A 22,665-nucleotide genomic window follows, 5' to 3' on the forward strand; every position below is an offset into this window, starting at 1 on the left:
ATTCAGAAGAGCTGAGCGCGAAATACTCCAGTTGCATTAGAAGTAATTCGTCTGAACGAAATGCGTCTGGTTGGAATTCAATTATGGAACTTGTTGAAAAATTGATGTGACTAGTCGATAAATCAACGTCACGATGAATTACGTGTTGCATATTTCCATGTGATAATTTTGGGATTTGATCACATGATGCTGTGACGCACTGGCCAAGACGTTGTTTGATCCGCAGCTGGAATATATGTGAAAGTGACATTATCATATCTATGGATTAACTGGAAACAAGGTATTGTAGGATTTTTCCATTCAGTTTATGCGTACAGTATTGAAACTTCAGGCTGTTCAGTTGTTTATTTGATACAAATTCCATCGAAACTTCAATTTGTTCTCAGATTGGCTGATTTATTTTGATTCGTTAAGTACAGAATGAAAAAACTGCATAATTTTGGTCTAGATGAGGAATCCGCGGTAACTTCTCTGTAACTCTTCTGAGGTTGTTGTTAATTGCAAAAATTCTTGTGATCTAACTACTCGCCTAACTCAAAAATGAAATACTATGACCTTATTGCAAAGAGAGCTAGAGAGTGGTCAGCATATTGTCAGCAATCAATTCCGTAGTATTTAAATTCCAAGATAATAATCTTCAACAAACAACATGTTTGTTTCGTCTTTTTCACTGTGTTGAACTAAAAGCAAATCAATATACTGATCTCCTATGAGTAAGTGGGTCAGTACTATCAATAAAAATCACTTGATATGCAATTCATATGCTTCAAAAAGTATTTTGGCAATCCTTCACGTTCAAATTATCTATATCTCAATTGAGAACCCAAGGCTTGGCTTTCAAATTGAAAAAAATCTATTTCGTATCATTGACAAAAATTACCTACCAGGGTTTTAGGGAGTTCGCGAAAAGTACAAAGGACTAAAATTTGAATCAATATTCAAATCAACATGACCAATATAAAATCCATGACGATTTTTCAGTAATCTCGTTTTCTAAGTATCTTGAATTTTCAACATACACCAAGATTGACTGGTATTTTTTCTTAGAAGCGAGTATGCTAATTTTGTTTCTGTTTTGTGACGACTAATTGATTCTTGTTTGTTTCATCGTTCTCTCCAGAAGTCTCACGATCGAAGTACACTACCAAATAACAGGCCACTTTCTGTCTTCACTGCTTGCAAATTACTGTCTGAAACTAGCGTACAATTGATATCATTAGTAGTATTCTGAAACATTATCAGTACGATCTTTCCCTCAAAAAAATGTGTTAACAAAAGGAGTTCAGAATGTTTTTTTTTCTTCAACCACCCCTCATATTCCTATTGACAATAACTTTCGAAAGTAGGTACGGAATAACTAGTTCCAACTTTAGAACATACTATTTTTGATTGAAAGACTGAATAGTATCTTTCGAAAAAGTTGTCTAGGGGCTCCTGCGACTGTCGTATTTCTATCACGATCATTAGTTGTTCAGGTTTGAAAAGCAATACATTCGTGTGGATTTCAAACCACATCTCACAAGTTCCTATCAATTCGGCAGATAATTGGGTAGCCTCAAACACTTCATATTTTGAACACAGCTCCACCCAAGGATAACTCAAAGGACTGTTTCAAAATTGTTTTAAACTTGGTATTATTATCATATTATTGATTACAGTTGAAGTGAATATTCTGAAATCAAGGTGATGATAATGTCACACCGCCGTGAGTTATTAGAGTATATTAAAAAAAAGTGAATAAAAAAAATAACTTGCCAAAGAGAGGATTACTTTGTATTACGCTGTTGTGTGATGGTTTCACCCTTATATTGTTTGTTTAGTTTCAAATGGTTTATTGAGTTTATTAAAGAATAAATATCACTAAGTGAAATTACAAAATGAAATCAGTGATATAAATGAAAAATATGATTCAATGTGTTTGAAAAAAACGACTCATCTCTATAAAAATTCTGAACTGCCTGGTTCATCAAAAAATAATTGAATAAAAAATATTCCTTATATTATATAGAAGAGATATGTCACGAGAAGTATTTAAAGTGTGAACTGTGGTAACAGGAACAACTCAAGCACCAACTCGAGCACTTCGACCAAAATTTTATCGCTTTTGATGACGTCTACCGCAGTAGTAGGTCAAACTTCAGACATAAAAAGCTCCAGATCACGGACAAAAACCCAAAAAATAGCTTCGACACAGTTATATCCAGTCGTGAAACTTTATATTCTTTGATCGATCGGTAGCCAAGCGGTTCGACGTGGGTGCTTTGTTCACTCACTCGAATTGACTGCCGTGTTGGTCGGTGGTTCAAGTCCTAGTCTAAACGATCGATTTTCACTTGCTATCGTCCAACCCGTGTTACGAATCACACGTTAAAAGGTGAGACCTCGTTAATCCTTAGCTCGCACAAGTGTCGACTTCTGAGGGTTGTCGTTTGTATGGATGCGACAGCTGGGTAACGGAAAAACATATTTTAAACATTGAAAACAATTCACAAGAAAAATTATTCTTTGTCATGAATACTTTCACTGAAAATAATTGCACTAATAGTAATTTAAAATCATGCAAAGAACCAAAATGAAATTCGAAACCTCACTCTGCAAATTGCAGGAAAAAATAGTGTTATCATTAATATGATAAGATAAAAAATAGTCAAATGTCAGTTTGTCGTCTGAAATTTCAGTTAATAAAAATTATAGAATTTTGAAGTAGAACCCATGTATATTCACTGAATGGATACTTCAAGATATCCTATGGTTGTAAGAGGGCCCTGCAACAAAAATCATGAATCTTGAATCTGAAATTCCAGTTGGAGTTAACATGTTAAATTCTCTATCATAAACATCAGCAGGGGAGTTCACGATGCAAAATGGAGATTTACTCGAGCGTCATTGGGACATATTAAGTTGCAAAGCTTAGATGATAAGAAGAAAAAAATGTTATATAATATATACCTTTTCATCGGTGGGGGAAGCGGCTATAGATTTTTAAATATGTAAAAAATACTGTTGCATGGACATACTCGAGCGCGTCAGATATTGGTAGCATCAATGTCCTACGTATATTTTATAATGTTGGTATGTTAATCTGATCGTTTGCATGATGTGGGTGGTTGTACGTAAGGGTTAAAAGTGAAAAGAAAAAAAAATAAATCGAGCGTGCCAGATTATTATAACGTGCAACAAAATTCGCCATTTTGAAGTACCCGAGCGCATCAGATCAAGATATATATGGTTCATCTTTATGTTTTAGACGTGCTGTCTCATAATCTGACGATTATCTAAAGGGATTCGCTTAAGCTGACAAGAATAATATATTTTTTCTCAATTCATTGAACTCAATTAATTGAAAAGCTCAGGAAATAGCATGCCAATAAATAAGTGTATATTTTTTAAGTAGAATACTTGTATTTATAAGAAGATAATTGAAAAAAAAATGCTCAAAAAAATAAATTTTTTTATAATCAATTGATTAATTCATGAAGAAAAGAGAAATTAACCTTTCTATGTTTTTACCACTTTTATTTGTAACTCACGTTACTGCAGTTTCGTCCTATAAGGACATTCTCAAACTTATACAATATATAAGGACATTTTCAAACTTATACAATATACGTTAGTTACTTAACGTTAGTAACAAATAAAGGTGGTAAAAAAAATAGAAAGTTCAATTTCTCTTTTCTTCATTAATATTTCCTATCACGTAGTAATGGCTACATCCATCGATTAATTGATTAATTAATCATCATCTTCATCACGAACGAGTCTCAGTGATCAGCTGTGATGGCGTCATGGCAACAGAATTCAGAGTGAGGACGGAGTGAGAGAGTAATAGATAGAGAAAAAGTGAATAGAGAATAGAGGAATAGAAACTCGAAGAGGGAAATATAGGTATCACACAGCTGCATGCATTAAACTTTATCGACGAATTTTTGTTATTTCGGCTTGCGGAAATCGTCAGTTTATATATTTTTCGTTATCCTTGAATTATTTCTTTCAAAATAAAAAAAATTAGCTATGCCCGAGAATGTCGAAATAATGTTATTTTTTTACAACTTTGCTGCCCTCCCCTTTCTTAACGTCACTCTCAAATTGTCAGATTACTGGAATATACACTTTTTAGCAGGTAATTAACTCACCATACCTTAATCTGACGCGCTCGAGAATTTCTCATGATCAATTTTTTTTTACTAATCTGTGGTATCCCCCCTGTATATTAATCTGCCGCGCTTTAGTAAATCCCGAAATCGCCGCTTGGGCTCCCCTATTACACTTAGTGTTCCTTGAGGATAAAGAATCACTATCAGTATCAATAACATGAAAGAATGAAATAAAATATTCAACTAAAAATGTGTAATCAGATCATTATTCAATACTTTTTGAATTCATTCTTTGAAATATTGAAATGAAAATAAGATATACATTAGCATGTTTCTATTCTTGACACTATTTACATAAAGTGAAAGTGTCTAATTCCATTGTACTATGTAATGAAGCAGAGGGTATCAGACAAGCAAATCGAAAAAGGAAATGGGCACCGGCCTTATAAATATTGAAAGGTTACTGTGTAGGCACCTATCTCCCGTCTGTTCCTTTTCTCATGGAAGCACACAGTGGCACGATTTGCATTTTCCATTCCAACACTTTCTATTTAATCAGAATCAAAGGACTTGGTAGAAAAACTTGTGAGGGGTGAATCCAAAAGGGAAGTTTGAGGAATACACGATTATTGTTAATGCTTTTCAATTCATGTAATAGAATCAAAACAGCGTTCTTATTCAGATGATGTATCCAAATATTTCAAAATGTTTTTGAAAGAAGGATAGTATAGTTTGAATAAGAAAAAAAAACATAATTGATCGTCCGGATGAAATGAATGTTCGTTATTTGTTTCTGAAACTCTCTATACCATATACAAAGCCGACATGCTAGCAACGTTATCTTTCTAAATATGTTCAACTAAGTAGTTCTAGGTGTTTCAATTCATCTTGTTTGGGAAAATTTAAACGTAGGATATTACAATATAATGTTCTTGTTATCCTTTATATATATATATATATATATATATATATATATATATATATATATATATATATATATATATATATATATATATATATATATATATATATATATATATATATATTATATATAATATACAAGGTGTCCCTGGACTTCCTCTTTTCCTCTCGGGAATGTATAGATGGGGTCAAAATATCACCAGTACTTCATATAACTTTTTTTCCTAAAATCCTTCGTTACCAAGTAACGGGCCCTCGAAGTTACAAAATGAAAAATGTTTTTCTTTGATAACTTTTCAAGTGAATATTCAAAATCATCCAAATTTTGGTAATTGACTGAACAAATGAATTCCTTCGATGAGCTTTCATGCAGGAGTCAGTTGTTTTGCTACAAAGTCAGGAACGGACTACCCCCGATGGTCCACATCCCAAAACTTTGAAATGACAGATATTTTTCAATATTTTTCAACAAATTAAGGTTACTTGGACAATTTTATGAATAAAAGTACTCGTGTGGAAAGTCAATCGGAGCAACGAGTCTTGATAAAAATGTAGTTTCACTCGACGATATCAAACCCGCTCGTCCACCATTATTTGAAATGAATAATTATCAAATCAGAAATAATAATGATAACGGTAATTCAACAACATTTATCCTGAGATGTCTACCATTATTCGAAAATATTAGTTTTTAAGGAAAATGGAAATGATAGGTAAAATGTTCATAACGAATTTTTATAATGCAAACACGTTTAACTAACGAAACTCAAGAGCCTCAAGAGCAAACAGAAATGAAAAATCCGCTACAGAAACTGCTCGATATGACCACCTTCTCTCTCTATACATTTTCTTAGTCTGCGAAGACACCCTCTCTGTACTTGAAATAGCATTCCAGGGTCGTTTCGTATGGCTTCACAATGTAATGTTATTCTATTCAACAATGCATCTCTTGTGTGAATAGGTGTAGCGTTAACAAGGCTTTTTAGATGCCCCCACAGAAAGAAACCCAATGGATTTAAATCCGGAGACCGCGATGGCCATGAATATGGCCCACCTCTACCAATCCATCTATTGTGAAAAATATGGTTCGGATGGTCACGCACAACAAACTAAAATGAGGGGGAGCGCCATCATGCATAAACCACATATCTCTTCGGGTTTGCAATGGAACATGTTCCAAAAGTCCATTCAAATCGTTCTGAATGAACTCCAAATAACGTTCTCCATTCAATCGGTCCTGTAGAACGAATGGTCCTATAAGATGGTTTCCTATGATACCAGCCCAAACATTCACGTTGAATTTCCGTTGGTGTTTGGTTTGCAATATCCCATGGGGATTTTCTTCGGCCCATATATGGAGATTATGAGAGTTGATAACTCCATCTCTACTGAAACCTGCTTCATCAGTGAATAAAACTCGATTAATAAAAGTCATATCCTCTCTTTGCCTATCCATGAACCAATTGGCATATTCCAGTCGTGCTGGAAAATCTTGAGGTGTCATGGCATGTACCTTCTGGATGTGAAATGGGTGGAGCAGTTGTTCCCTAATTATTCTATGAATAGTGGACTTGGATGTATGGAACTGTTCTGATAGATTTCTGATGCTCATTGAAGGATCATCAGCGACGGCTTCCAAAATATTTTCCTCCAATACAACGGTACGTACAGTCTTAGGAGCGCCCGCACCACCTCGTTTTGGCAAAACTGTACCTACAATAATATCGAAATGAAACAACGTGCTCAAATTAATTATCAATTATTGCATACCTGTCTCCCTCAAGCTGCGATCGACAGACGACGAGCTTCTGCAGCATTACAAAATGCTCATCCATAAAATACATGCCTATCTGCATATTCATTGAATGTAAACTGTTCAGCCATATCAAAAAAATTCAAAATATCCTATAGAATATTGACAATACAATGATAGTCATATGACAACGCACCACTCAACAAAACAAAATCGCATTCCAGTTTCTCATTTTTCATCAAAACTTTCTAAAAGGTTTTTTTGTCAACATCTGTGAAAGAAATGGAACATAATTATTTCCTGGATATTTTTCACCTGATCATGTGCAGCCGTTTTTGTAGTTCATTCGTTTGCTTTTTATTATTATAGTAAATATTTTTTCCGATGTGCGTTTCATCAGCTAAATTTAGATTCGTGTTAAAGAATTTCTCCATAAAATTATAATTATCAGTGAAACTCCTCAACAGTTTAGCTGTGAAGAAGAATTTGAAACATTCGAATGTTGAGTTTCATGAGATTCAGATAACTGATCAACACGAAACGTGATTATTCCACACGTATTATGTACATACAAAATATGGAATGAATTCGATATTTCATAGTAGAGTAGCTTGTTAGTAAAAACACCACGAATCTACAGAACTTGATATTTCTTTTGAAAAAATATCTGCTATCACAATTGTGACTTAAACTTCCATATAGGTACTGTACTTTTTGTTTACGACTTCATTTTAGCATACTTTGTATTATTCCTGTTATAAACGTTGTTGAATTAACGTTATCATTATTATTTCTGCTTTGATAATTATTCATTTCAAATAATGGTGGACGAGCGGGTTTGATGTCGTCGAGTAGAACTACATTTTTATCAAGACTCGTTGCTCTGATCGACTTTCCACACGAGTACTTTTATTCATAAAATTGTCCAAGTAACCTTAATTTGTTGAAAAATATTGAAAAATATCTGTCATTTCAAAGTTTTGGGGTGTGGACCATCGGGGGTAGTCCGTTCCTGACTTTGTAGCAAAACAACTGACTCCTGCATGAAAGCTCATCGACGGAATTCATTTGTTTAGTCAATTACCAAAATTTGGATAATTTTGAATATTCACTTGAAAAGTTATCAAATAAAAACATTTTTCATTTGTAACTTTGAGGGCCCGTAACTTGGTTACGAAGACTTTTAGAAAAAAAAGTTATATGAAGTACTGGTGATATTTTAACCCATCTATACATTCCCGAGAGGAAAAGAGGAAGTCCAGGGACACCCTGTATATGCATAAAAATATGTAATATAGATCCTGGAATAATTCTCAGCATACAATATTCAACTACCATAGTCGTTTATAAATGACAAGAGTCACAAACCGCCTAGTAACTAACACTAGTTTTCCGTTACCAGCTCCCTTCAGATCACATCTACTGGACTGAAACCTTCCATTCAACATTGGGAATGCTGAAAATGTTGGGTTCGAATACATGACGTAACGGTACATATCAGGGTACTTGCATGTATCAATGTTTTCGTCCCAATGCCAAACTTTCATACGAGCTCTCGTATTAAATCATTATCCAAACAAAAATGTATATACTATCGAAACACTTTCCAACATACGTCCATCACATCACTACCAGGACTTCAACACCAAAAAGGAATAAAAGAAAATGGTTCAGTGTTGTATGGAATAGATTACACAAGCATTTGTGCATCGCATAATTACTCCATACTTTGGCACCCCTACGAGTTCAGTTGTAATCCAAAGTGCATCCGAGTATTTACGTGGATTGTTCAAAGTCAAAGTGAAAATATGCTTTATTGTCTGAAGATTAACATCTTATTGACAAAGCTTTGTTGAAATAATTCGAAAAACAAATCCACACATAGTAGCTATCGCTACTTGTCAAGTTATAATTACTCGAGTAATGTTCTCGAAAATTATGCACTATAAAATAATATACATTGACAAGTAGTTGTTGAATAACATTTCAGGTAGTTATGGAACATATGTACAAAGAACAAAAAAATAACAAAAACAAAAACAATTAGTATTTACATAGCACAATACATCACTTGCACGAATATAGCCAATAAGAGTTTATTTGGAAAGTTTTCAATATTAATTACATAAAACGAGTCAGCCACAAGTCGAATCAAAAAGTATCTTGATAAAACTCTGATAAATTATAATAGGCTCTCTCACAAAAAAAATCCTTCAAAACTTTCCTAAGGTTCACGTTATTGCATGTAAATTTCAGATTTGATGGTAGATGATTGAACATTGTCAACATTATAAATGTAAGAGTCTTTAATGAGGGAATATTTTGGAATGGGCAAATTAAAGTCGTTTCTTTGTCGAGTGGCGTTTGTGTTAATTGGTTTGTGTAAAACAGTGGTTTGCAAGAATCTCGTGTTGTTTGCTTTACATAGAAAACGTACAGCTCTTTTCTGTATAACTAAAATTGATTGCAGTGTTGTCAGAGTACAAGCACCCCAGAATAGAATTCCATATCGTAGATGAGATTCTATGAGAGCACTCTCTCATGTTATGTTATGTTATATTACTTACGTTACGTTACGTTATGTTATGTTATGTGATATGTTACTTTGGAAGCAGCAAATCCCAACTCATGAGATGTCAGCCTCACAGCATAAGACCCTGAGGATAACTTTGATTTGAGACTCTTGATATGGTCTTCAAATTTCAAATCAGTGTCAATGGATAGTCCCAGAAATTTGGTTGATGGTTTATTCTCAACAAAGATGTTGTCAATTTGTAGATTGCTGATGGAACATTTGGATGGTACGTTCGTTTTAGAAATATTAAAAGTGAGAAGATTTACGTCACACCATCTTTTTATATTTACATGTTCAAAAAATAAGGTGAATGTTCGCGGGCTACATACATTCGATTAGAGATTTTTCATTTTCAGCTGTTTAGCATGTTTAGTTTGTTGGTAGGAGGCATGAAAGTCAGAAGTGTTTTGCGTGCTCGTTAATTTTCTGTTATCTAAAAAATGGATGAAAAAACTTGCATCAAAGTTTGTGTAAAAAATGGAATTGTGTGCTCAAAACAGTTGAAATATTGACGGTGGCATACGGTGATTGTACTCCGAGTCAGAAAAATGTTTCCTAGTGGTACAGGACACGACGCTCACCATGTACATCAACAACCGATGAGAATGAGACAGTGAAGAAAATTGTTATGGAGAATCGTCGAATCACCATTAGGGCAGTTGCTAAGGATGTCGGCATATCGATTGGCTCATACCGTGCAATTTATTCTGAAACTTTGGGCATGAAGCATGTGACATCAAAGTACGCTCCAAAATTACTGAATTTTCAACAAAAAAAAAAACGTCGAATGAGCATTGCCCAGGAGTTGTTCAGTGACGTCAACGGCGATCCAGATTTACTTAAAAGGGTCATAACTGGTGACGAATCATGGGTATATGGTTATAACATCGTGGTAGTGGATGTTTCATCTCTTCTATCAATTTCTGAAATTGTCGTATTCGAAAAATGTTTAGCATACGAAGTAATTCTGAACAGTTTTGAATCATTTGACATACTGTCAATGAGGTGACCACCAGTCAGAAAATGTACACGTATTGTCAAATCCTTTTCTTGGAATATTTTGGATTTTATTGTTCCACGCGGGATTGCCAAAAATTTGCATGGAAAGAATATCAGTACTTTTATAGACGAAATGGTAGGATCGAACTTTCTTGTTCATAGGTATGTTACGTTCCTCTTGAGAAAAGACAGATAAGGTATTGAGAAAAATGTTATCTGGAACATAGCAGAAAGCAACGGGTATTCATCAAATATGATGAATGAGTTTAATATAAAACTTAAATGTAGGGAGATTCTTTATAAATATTCGATTTTTCGAAAAGACGTTGATTCAGTGTACATTGTCCTTCCGTATGAACCAAGATACACTAACGGATTAGATCGCACTTTCAAAAGTTGAACGTGAAAGTATCCTTCAAAACTTCTTGCTCATTTCATCAAAGACAATACGTTGGAAAGTGAAAATTCGGGTATATACAGGTGAGCCAAGAAGATTCCCTCGGTCCATTGCTATCAGAGGAGACAATTTTGTGAACTGCTCATTTTTTTTGCAGTAATATCGATGAAAACTATTTTTTTAAATTATTTTCTCGCATACTGGGTGATTCAGCCGAGCGTGGCCAACCAAAGTTATATTTTCTTAAAAAGAACACCCAGTGTATGATAACGTCATTCAATTCCATATTTTTCAGCTCTATAAGGAGTTTTTGGTTTCGAATTTCCATTGCGGTATTGCCAAGTTATTCCAGAAAAACTTATTCTGCAGACAATAATTTTTAATTCAACACACGCGTGTCTACAGCAATTAAGTGGATTTTTAGGAACAGTTAGTCAACAACACTATGATAATTTTTCGAATCTCAACTTTCGGAAACAATATATAGGGTGCTCGGTAAAACCGGTCATGTTTCATCCATTTTCAAACAGACATAATTCAACTTTTTCAAATGGACACCCTGTATTTTTTCATTTGTATGAAATGTTTCAACATTTCACAACATTTTTTATCAGTGGTATACTATATGAAAAACAGATATTTTACACATTATACAAAGTTTTAGTAATTATTGTAACCACAAAAAATGTATTTTCTTACGTTCACTTACTCAAATTTGTTTTTCGAATATTTAAACTAATCGCTAATAGATTAGCATTTTTCATACCATCTAGTGACAGTTATCTGCGGTTTCAACGGTAAGAAATTTGTAAAAAGCCTAGAGAATATTTATACTGCTTTGTTCTTCAAAAACCCAGTTTTCCAAGATTAACGTCAAAAAATGAATCTCGGCATTTATCAGTAACGCCATGTGTTGAAGTTTTTTTCGCGTGTAGATTGAATCATTTTCATTACAAATTATGTATTGGAAGATATGGTACAAAGAGAAGTTCCCCTAAAGAAGACAACCAAATTGAAGGGCATTTCAGGCTGTAAAAACAAGATTTGAAAGAATTGGTAATATCTATCACGAGAAATTCAAACGTGTCTGCCCTGTATAACAAAGGAAGCTGTCGAAAACAAAAATTCCTCAGAGAGCTAAAAAGCAAAGGGAATCGAATGACGTATTCGGATACTGGGTGTTCCATTAAAAAAAATCAACTTTGGCTAGCCACGCTCGGCTGAATCACCCAGTATACGAGAAAATAATTTTGAAAGATAGTATTCATCGATATGACTGCAAAAAAATTGAGCAATACGCAAAATTGTTTTCCCTGATAGCAATGGAGCGAGGAATCTTGTTGACCCACCCTGTGTTAAACTAAGAGAGCTGTTGAAACTACTTTCAAAGAACATGAATCACGTATCCGATTTCTACCCGAAATCATTGTTGTGTGTCTGAAAATTGAAGCATACCCTGTTTGCTATAAGTATAGTCCATTTTAAAAGACATCTCTTGAAGACGCCAACTTGGTTGGATAAACGCGCATCGGAAATAGTATTGTAGGTCTGTTGTTCAGGAACAGTGCTTGTTTTGGATTTATTCTAAGCCAGAGATACCTTTTTTTTCTCAATTATATATTCAATATGGTGGAGTAATAATAACAGCTTCAGTGGTACAAATATAAACAAGAAACAAAAAACGAAATTTCCTTGGTTTTTGAGTGAAATTTTAAAAATTAAAGTTTTTCACTACATTGTGGTTTTTTTAGAATTCCAAAAGAAATAATTCAAACATAATGAATCAAGTATAGAAAATAGGTAAATGGTGAAGTTTAAAAAATAACATTACCTATTGAGATTTTGAACAAATTGAAGTGAAAGATTTCAATCGGTAAAAATTGAAAATTTTCGTCAGAAATTTAGTATATTTTACCAATAGTTGACGTTATAGTGCCGCCATCTTAACTTTGAAAATGACTATTATGGCATTATGCCAAATAGAAATGATCACAATTCGTGTTCTATCAAATAGTCTATAAAACGAACAAGATATTTTGTTATAGCGGAAGACATATTTGACTGAAATGAACTGCAGTATTGAACTTCACCTTCATTCCAAATATCAATTCTCTAACCTTATAAATAACTGAATAGCACTGTGTGCATAACATACGTGTCTACAAATATAAAACAGTAGAAAAATATTGCTCTGAACTGGCAATTATTATAATATTCTGTTCATTGTTATCATTGTGATGTTGAGTGTTTGTACAATAAGTCTTTTTTACCAGCTATCAGTTGACTTTTATGAGTAAACTTAGCTGAGCACGTAATTTTACTTGTCATTCACCTTTTATGCCTCAATCTTCTAAATCGAATAGATATGCAAATTAACGAGAAGCGAGGGTTTCCTGCACCAACATCACAATTTTTGTAACGTTTCCCTCTCTTTATTGATTGCCTTTTTTATTTTCAGGATAAGATTTGCATGATAGCAGGGTGCACGTGAGTAAAATCTATTTATTCTATCCATAGTAAAGAGCACGTTTAATGAAAAACTGGGTCACATCACGGATTTATTAATATAAAGTGTTCATTTGGCGTCGGTATTGATAGTCTTAGCATGGCACTTGAAATGATATAAATGTGTAGTAATAGGTTTTTGGGAAAGATAGGTTTCGGTTTTCTATTTTTCCACTTGATACAAAAAATATGGGAATCTTCCAAAGAAATAGAGGAAGTAATCAACTTTAGTTTGTGTCTGAAAGTCACTTCTTTGCATGATCTACACAAATTTGTATAGAGTTATTTTTTTAAATGTATTGCTTCCTTCCTTTCTGTGGTAGATTCCCACTTTTTTGTGTGAAGATGGAGAAGTAAATAGCCGAAACGTTTCTTCAACAAAAATTAATCTCTCTTGGAATTATATATAATAATGATAATAATATCCAGATCACTCTGTCAAGATGGTTGTTCTGATTATCGGAGTCCTTGCTGGAACGATGTCCTCTCTACTCTCGAATCTTGAAATCATACCGGCTTGCCGCACTAAGGCAGAAATCTTAGCCGCCCAGATGCAGAAGGCTGTCATTCTTGGCTCACTGCGCTAGACCAGCCACACTACGGTAAAAAAAATAATATAATATTTTCAATACTCCTTTACAATATAAACAATTTAAAAGTATTCATCAAACATATGATGTACAAAAAATTAGTAGTAAGAGAGAGAGAGAAAAAAATAATAGGAATAAAATAGAGGTAATTCATAATGCTTACAGAATGACTCAAATTTTTGCATTTTATGCGAGACTTCCGTTGCACGATAGCTGTTTTTCATATATCTCAATTAAACAAAGAATTAGGTTGTGGGACGGTAGCCGGTCAGGTTGACGTGGGTAGTTTGCTCCACGACCGGTTATTCGAACCGCAAGGCCGGACGATCGATTTTCACTTCCTATCGCTCAACCCCTGCTAGGAGTCACACATCAAAAGGTAAGACCTCATTAGTCCTTAGCTCGCACAAGTTTCGACTGTTGAGAGTTGTCGTTCGTAGGGGAGGGACAGCTGGTTAACAACGGATTTTTGATTCGAAAGTTATGTTCGTTTCAATGCCATAAGGTTTTTCAGCTTTATATCTCAATGAATATTTATTCTAATGTGTTGTGGTATATACTGATAGACAGAGAATTTCGTGCCCTTTACATTATGTTAATTTTTTTCTAAATTTAATTTTTTTGTCACCAGCATCTGCTGGTGACCTTTTTATTGTTTTTTGAAGTTCCTCGCCTAAATATCATTTGAAGTAAAAAAACATTATCAGTTTCGCAAAAATGTTATCCACTTTGTGATCGTAAATACGATAAGTAAATTTGTTTTTTTGGCTAAATCTTACAGAGTCAGAGTCACGATTCAAAGGAACAAAATCCGAGCTGGTAGACCGTTGTCTAATGGAACTTGATGTTGAAAAAATATATTTTTCCGTTAACCAGCTGTCGCCCTCCTACGAATACCATCCCTTGAGTGTCGAAACTTGTGTCAGCTATGGATTAACGAGATCTTATCTCTCAACGTGTGATCTTCCTAGCATGACTCAAAAGATATTTCGAGATGTAACTTCGTCCTCGCAGTCAACGCATTCATCTCTGATGATGTATGCCGCAGTAGCTGAAGAAATGTTTGGAACTTCACGTTCCACTCGACCACGGAACATTCTATGGTTAGTGTAATCCTAGCCATAGTAATTGCTTTTAGAAGGGAATAGTTTTTGCTTTCTACTTCTCCATCATTATGAAAATGGGCAACTTCGAAGAAAGGAAACAAATAATTACATCAATTTTCAAATATGAACATTGAGTTTTGACAATCTCACGCAGATGATCAGATATCTAGTGAAACACTTCGTTTATTGCCAATAATAAAAGTAGTTGACAACACGTTTATTTATTTTCACCAATTGTCACCATACTTGTATTTGAACATCAGTTTTTTCCACTTGAAAACATTACTTATTGGATAGACTGATATCTGAATGAAATTTGAAACACTCATCTCTGCCAGTTGTTCTGCCATTAGACTTTAGTAAAAGCCTGCCGGAAGCCATCTGTTTTTCTAGCTAATGCTACGACTGATGTCTGATGTTTGAAATATGTCTCCATTATTATTCATCCATTATTATTCCATTTTAACAAGTTTTCAATTTTCGCGAATGCTGTAAATTTTTTTCCTTAGAGGAAATTAAGGTCATCAAACGCACGCCAACTTTCTGAAAGACTAATTTGCCAACAAGTATCAATTAAGTTTTGATTTATGAAACGAAGTTTGAACATTTGGCGCATATGGTGTTTACCATGGCCGCGTTGACCACTAAACGACGTTGTTTTGTTATTATCAGAAATTGCTAACACTAGTAAGAGTGTAATAACGAGCAGAGGTTGACAACACTCAATGGGAATGAGTTAAGAGTTGAAGTTCATCAAAGTATTCAAGAAATGAGAAATTTCTAGTCATAGAAATGTAGTGATTGGAATATCATAACGCATTCATGTAATTTAGAAAAGGTTGCTTTTGAAACTTGTACAATTATTCACCTTTCCGCGTTTTGCAAGAGATTCTGTCTGATCGCACTAAAATGAGTATAATGGTCTCTCCAGAAGGTTATTAGATCTTCATTTGTGAAAAGTGAAAATATGCAATGATAATATAAGGGATTATCACAGCTGGAAAGGGGTTGAGTTTTCAGTTGACATTGAAAAATGTCAAAATTTTTCATATTCTGTTCATGGAAATGTTCAAATATTTCAATACTAGTTATATTCAAAAATCAAATAATGATATATATTATACTTTAGAAGAGAGCCATTTTTTTTCACTTCATTCACAAAAATTAAACTCATGAAGTGTCAGGTGGAAGTAACATTCCGAATCAAAGATTATAGTTCTGTGGAACTAGTTTATTTTGCCTTTTTCATGGTATCAATTGGCAATTCGTATTTATTAACATATTAACGATTTAAACTATTTGTTCGTTTATGTAACATACCCGTAAATCTTAAAACCGTAGACTCACTAAGTGGGTTGAAGAATGATTTATAATTATTATAGATCTAATTACTTTTTTATCGACCAAATATTTGTATCTGTCACTAGTATTGATGTACAGATTCATTTCACCTCTTTCTCTTGTGGACTTCCCACTTTTCTGTTCAATAAATATCTTCTGGTACCAAGACAGACACAATCTCTTTCGAAAACTTTCTTTTTGGAAAACTTTTTCATCGCCCATTGATGTCTCTAAAAATCTTAGTCCTCACAAAACACCGTGTATTATCTATAACTCAAAATGCAGTAGTCAATACAATATATTCAAATGTATGAATGTGAAAATCACTAATAATATTATCTTTGATGGGCCACATAGCGCTCAGATCGTCATGCGTTAGGGACATACTCTAGCCCAGTTAGGTGACTAGATTTCACCCCCATTTATTTATCATGCGGGTACTTCAAGAATGGAGTGTATAGTAATAGTCCGTTACCAAATTTTGACTTGATATAAGGCACAATTGAACTTTCTTTCCAATCATAAATTGTGCATGATTATGTAATATCAATGAATCTACTCCTTTCCTAATATTATTGTTCATTGAAATTTATACTTCCAGGGGTTTTATTTTTTTCAAAATTATTTCCAAAATACTATCAACAATTTTATTTTACATAGTAATACAAATATTGATAATAACTTCAGGTTTTGTTGATGTTATAATCACGTTGCACCAAGAAAATCAACAATAATACAATCAAATACATTGAATTATTGAATTTATCTCGAAGTTCATATACAGAAATAAAACAAATATTTATTCTAGATATTTGAATGAAGTAGAGAAGAAAAAGTATAATGCAGCTAATAAAAGTAGTATCTTTAATGAAAAATAGAAATAACTTAATCTACATACAATGTAGTACTTATTTATACCATAAGTACCTTTGCCAAGTACCTGTGTCTCAATTGTCTTAAAATTAATTTAACAATGTTGCCTTATCTACTAGTCAGGTGAATCTGATATCTCAAAATATTATTTCAACAAGCTAATAATACATTATTTTTACACTCTCGTCGACATCTAGTTGTTCATCTAGTCCTGTTGTTGTAACTTGTCTAACTAATCTTAATGAACTTAAGTATATGGAATGGTTTTGTTGCAAAATGTGATGGACGACTGCTGATTTTTCTGAACTTTCATATTTTAGGTGTGTTAAGTGTTACTTTTATCTTATTTCAAGGGATATTTTAGTCTGTCCATAATATTTTGGATCGCAGTCCTCACATTTAATTTCCTAAATTCCAGACTTTTGCGAATTCTCGACTTTATCCTTTGGATTTCGTAAATAGAATACTAATTATTTCAACCCCACTTGACTCACATTTCAACCAAACATTTTCAGTTTTATTATCTGGATCACCTAAAATATACAGTGTCATTCCCAAAGTATGCACCATGTGGGACACTCAAGGGTTTTTCGACAAAATGTTATTCCTGATGAAAGTTTATGCATCCCCTGAAACTAAACATGCACCAACAAAATACAGTAAAACATACGTAATATACGAGGAATCTTCAAATATTTGATTTTGAGACAGGAGTAAAGTACTCTTATTTTGAAAAATCTCGGAAAATGTTATTTAGAAAAGTAGTTCAGCATTGAAAAATTCATCCAGATTTGAAGTCATGGCCATCTATGTGAAGTTTTATTTTTTAACTCATTTTTTTTGAACGGGGACTACGAAAAAAAATTGCTAAAACGATAACTAGACAGCATCCTGTGTACGACGGTTTATTTTGAAAGCCTGCAATATTACAAATTACATAACTATGGTGTTAACCACGTTCAATTTTTTTTGAAGAGTAAAATAAGTTTCAAAGTTTTTGGTGCAAAGTTATTTTTATGTTTTGTTAACTCCGAAAATTACTCAAAATTTTACAGTATTGTAACAAGAACTTAATATTCGTGATTGATGACTTGTTTACTTCATAGTAATTCATGATCACTTAAATGAAATTAATAAAAACACTTTTGTCTAAATACCACTGATAAATTCTATTTATACGACCGGTTTTGTGTTTGACCCCATTATCAAGTATAAAACTGAAATCTGAATTTTGAAATATCGATTTTATTAAAATTTTCAGGTATGCTGCAAGGACAGGTATTTGAGAGACAGGATGCCAACTTGAAATACCACCCTGAAAATTCTAGGGGATATCAAACTCATCAATTCAAGATTTATGTAGGTCTCCTCTCTTGAATTCATTAGTGTTATTCTGTGGTGGGTATAAATTTCGATACTCCCACTTCTCCATTCATGTTTTTATATGTTTGGTGAAATCTCAGTTTCGAGTTTGATTTTGAAACTACAACAAATTTTTTGTTTCTGTTTTTGAACACGAAACTAGTAGCGAACAAGTCCGTTTGGTGAAAATCCATCTCTATAGTACACAGTACATAATGCAATATAAATATTCTAGTGGATTTATATTCATGAAGCTCAGTCTACCCAGTTATCTACTCAGTTATCTACTTTCACCATTTTTCTTAGTATTTCTTTTCCTTCAGATAATATTTTCATTCTCTTCAGTTTCAGTAAGAGTTTTGAAGGCCCATTATGAATAAGCTCTGTGAAACACTTAGAAATCCACTGGTGTAGTTACGCGAAGCTTTAATTCATATTCCTCCGTTCTACATAATTTATCAAGCGACATAATTTAATGAGCGCAACTCCCGGAGTTTACTACAATCCAATTATGTAAGAGAACAAAGTTGATCTCATTCAGGAACACAATGCTGGCAATCGTACTAATCCCGGGGATATGAGGTTGCGCTCGTATACTGCCCCTTTTAGCTTCAGCAAAGGATTATTCTATTTTGAATTCGTTTAACATTCAGTGTACTTATGAAATTTGTTTACGATGAGAGGTACTTTCGAAATTGTTTGTTCTTTAGTTCGAGCCCAACTTTCGATAAATTGCATTATCGCCGTGAGAATGTTTTCGATACTGTGATCAGCGAACAACATGATCAATCGCTCCAACAATTCGAGCTGATCTTCTGATGCGGTGTTTGCCGAGCAAGCTCGGCACAGCAAGCGATTCGTTTTAACGATGATTTTTCTCACATATCCGCACAAAAAGAATAATCTTATTTTCAGACATTGTGGAAATCAAGAGAAACAGCGTAATTAAGAACTAAAAACAACAAATGCGAACAAATCTAATAATGACAGTAAATAGGAGCTTTTGAAAGTGGAACATGCAGTGAAACAATCACAGAAGTAACACTGAAATGTTTTGAAAGGTTTTTATTAAAAGCCTTTATTTAACTTGTAATGTTTATATGTATGTATCTGTGTATATATGTATAGTTCAAGTGAACGATATAGTGCAACCTACCTTCCAACAATATTCATATTATAATACATACATATATATATATATATATTATTATATATATATATATATATATATATATATATATATATATATTATATATATATATATATATATATATATATATATATATATAAATCGGTTCAATTCATGAGGTTGCAGTCAATAGCAATAACTCTTTGTTATATGTCAAGCTTTCGGTATATTTCACACCTTCGTCAGGACAACTACATTAATAAGATTATATATCTTGTAAAAAATATATAAATATGGAGAACTTACTAACGTGAGAATATAATATAAAAAGGTTCAAAAACAGATAGAAAAACATTAAATAATGACAATTGATAAAAATTTTTGGCTGACAATGTCAAATGGGAAAATTCTGAATGATAGTCGAATTACTAGATCTTTTATTTTCTTTATCATATTTCAGTAGGTATGTGTAAATTTTGCTGAGACTGTCAATATCAGTTTGTTTATTCATTGAATGTTCTTCGTTCTTAATATGTATCATTTCCAAAAATTTTCTTTTAGTTGTATTGGTGTCTCTATCTAAAATATTTGGGTTTTCAAAATTCATTTTATGATCCTTCGAATTAACATGTTTTATTAATGCACAATAATTAACATTTCGTCTACAGTCGCTCTTATGGGAAGTGATGCGACTACTTAGAGGTCTAGATGTTTGTCCTATATATGTTTTAGAACAAATCATACAAGAAATTTTGTATACTAAATTGGATTTTTGTTTATTTGAAATTGGAGCTTTTAGTTTACTGTATAATTTAGATATAGTAGTCACATTTGTTTCAGATATTTTGAGGTTATTATTTCGGAATACATTAATTAATTTTGATGTCAATTCTTGAATATATGGGAGCGATTTATATATGAATGAAGGTGTAACGTTGTTATGTTCAACTTCTTCATTATTATTTTGAAAGTTTTTTCTTTCACAAAATAAAATTCTGTTTACTAAAGATTTAGGATAAGAATTTTGGATCAGAATTTTATTGAAATTGTACAAACTTTGGTTTCGTAAATCGGGATGGGTAATTTTGATGATTCTGTTTTTTAATGATTTTATTGAATTAATTTTCATTTTATTTGGATGATAGGAATGGTAATTAATAAATCTATTAATTGATGTTGGTTTTCTGTGCCATTCAGTGATGATAATATTTTGTTCTGATCTCAATAACTTCATATCGAGGAAAGGAATAGAGTTGTTTATTTCCTCTTCAATATTGAATTGGATATTGAGATCATATGAATTATATACGTTTAAAATTTCTTCTTTTCCATCTGCAAATATGGTCAGAATCAAATCATCTACAAAACGTTCGATGAATGGAATACGGAAAAATAATTTTTGAATACATCCATCAATAAGCTCATCTAAAACAAAACTCGATAAAATTGGTGAAATGGTGGAACCCATAGGTGTGCCAAATATTTGTTTATAAAATTTGTCTTCAAATATAAAATATGTTGAATCAAAAATAAAATCTAATATTCATGAATGTAATTTTGTCTAATTCACAATGTTCTTCAATGTTAGATCAATTTTTGTTCAAAGTTTGTTTCACTACTTTCAACGGTAGGTTTGTGAAAAGTGAAACAACATCTAGGCTTATCAAAACATGATTTTAAGGAAGCTGAAAATTATTTATAAATTCACTAAATGAAAAAAAATCTTTAATATAATAAAATCAAATCCATATGATCTCAATATCCAATTCACTATCGAAGAGGAAATAAACAACTCTATTCCTTTCCTCGATATGAAGTTATTGAGATCAGAACAAAATATTATCATCACTGAATGGTACAGAAAAACCAACATCAAGTAATAGATTTATTAATTACCACTCCTATCATCCAAATAAAATGAAAATTAATTTTATAAAATCATTATAAAACAGAATCATCAAAATTACCCATCCCGATTTACGAAACCAAAGTTTGTCTAATTTCAGTAAAATTCTGATCCAAAATTCTTATCCTAATTCTTTAGTAAACAGAATTTCATTTTGGAAAACTACAAACTTTCAAAATAATAATGAAGAAGTTGAACATAACATTATACCTTCATTCATATATAAATCGCTCCCATATATTCAAGAATTGACACCAAAATTAATTAATGTATTCTGAAATAATAATAACCTCAAAATATCTAAATCAAATGTCACTACTATATCTAAATTATACAGTAAACTAAAAGCTCCAATTTCAAATAAACCAAAATCCAATTTAGTATACAAAATTTCTCGTATGGATGTATGTTCTAAAACATATATAGGACAAACATCTAGACCTCTGAGTAGTCGCATCACTTCCCATAAGAGCGACTGTAGACGAAATGTTAATTTTTGTGCATTAACAGAACATGTTAATTCGGAGGATCATAAAATGAATTTTGAAAATCCAAATATTTTAGATAGAGAAACCAATACAACTAAAATAATATTTTTGGAAATGATACATATTAGTAACGAAGAACACTCAATGAATAAACGAACTAATATTGACAGTCTCAGCAAAATTTACACATACCTAATGAAATATGATAAAGAAATAAAATATCTGGTAATTCGACTATCATTCAGAATTTTCCCACTTGACATTGTCAGCCAAAAATTTTCATCAACTGTCATTATTTAATGTTTCTCTATCTGTTTTTGAACCTTTTTATATTTTATTCTCACGTTAGTAAGTTCTCCATATTTATATATTTTTTACAAGATATATAATCTTATTAATGTAGTTGTCCTGACGAAGGTGTGAAATATACCGAAAGCTTCACATATAACAAAGAGTTTTCTTTGTAACAGCCCAGCTATCGACTGCAACCTCACGAATTGAACCGATTTATAGTTAATCCAGTCACTAATTATTCTGTTATATATATTTATTTATTTATTCGAGAGCCACCGGTAGACAGCTGTTTCAGCCTATTGGGCATCGTCAGTACCGGGCAGGCGGTCCTC

General features: G+C 32.6%; 1 long non-coding RNA gene across 2 annotated transcripts in view; it reads left to right on the plus strand.

Annotated features, from left to right (window-relative positions):
- Positions 1-22,665, plus strand: part of LOC111509725 (uncharacterized) — a 524,725-nt gene that overhangs the window by 105,113 nt on the left and 396,947 nt on the right. For both annotated transcript variants that reach the window (XR_012464121.1, XR_012464120.1), the window contains exon 2: positions 13,198-13,226. This is a non-coding gene — a long non-coding RNA (uncharacterized lncRNA). The remainder of the gene's footprint in view (positions 1-13,197; positions 13,227-22,665) is intronic.

Source organism: Leptinotarsa decemlineata, unplaced genomic scaffold (genome assembly GCF_025532065.1).
Source record: "Leptinotarsa decemlineata unplaced genomic scaffold, Ldec_3_MD MMD2_P_RNA_scaffold_5, whole genome shotgun sequence".
Classification (NCBI taxonomy): Eukaryota; Metazoa; Arthropoda; class Insecta; order Coleoptera; family Chrysomelidae; genus Leptinotarsa; species Leptinotarsa decemlineata.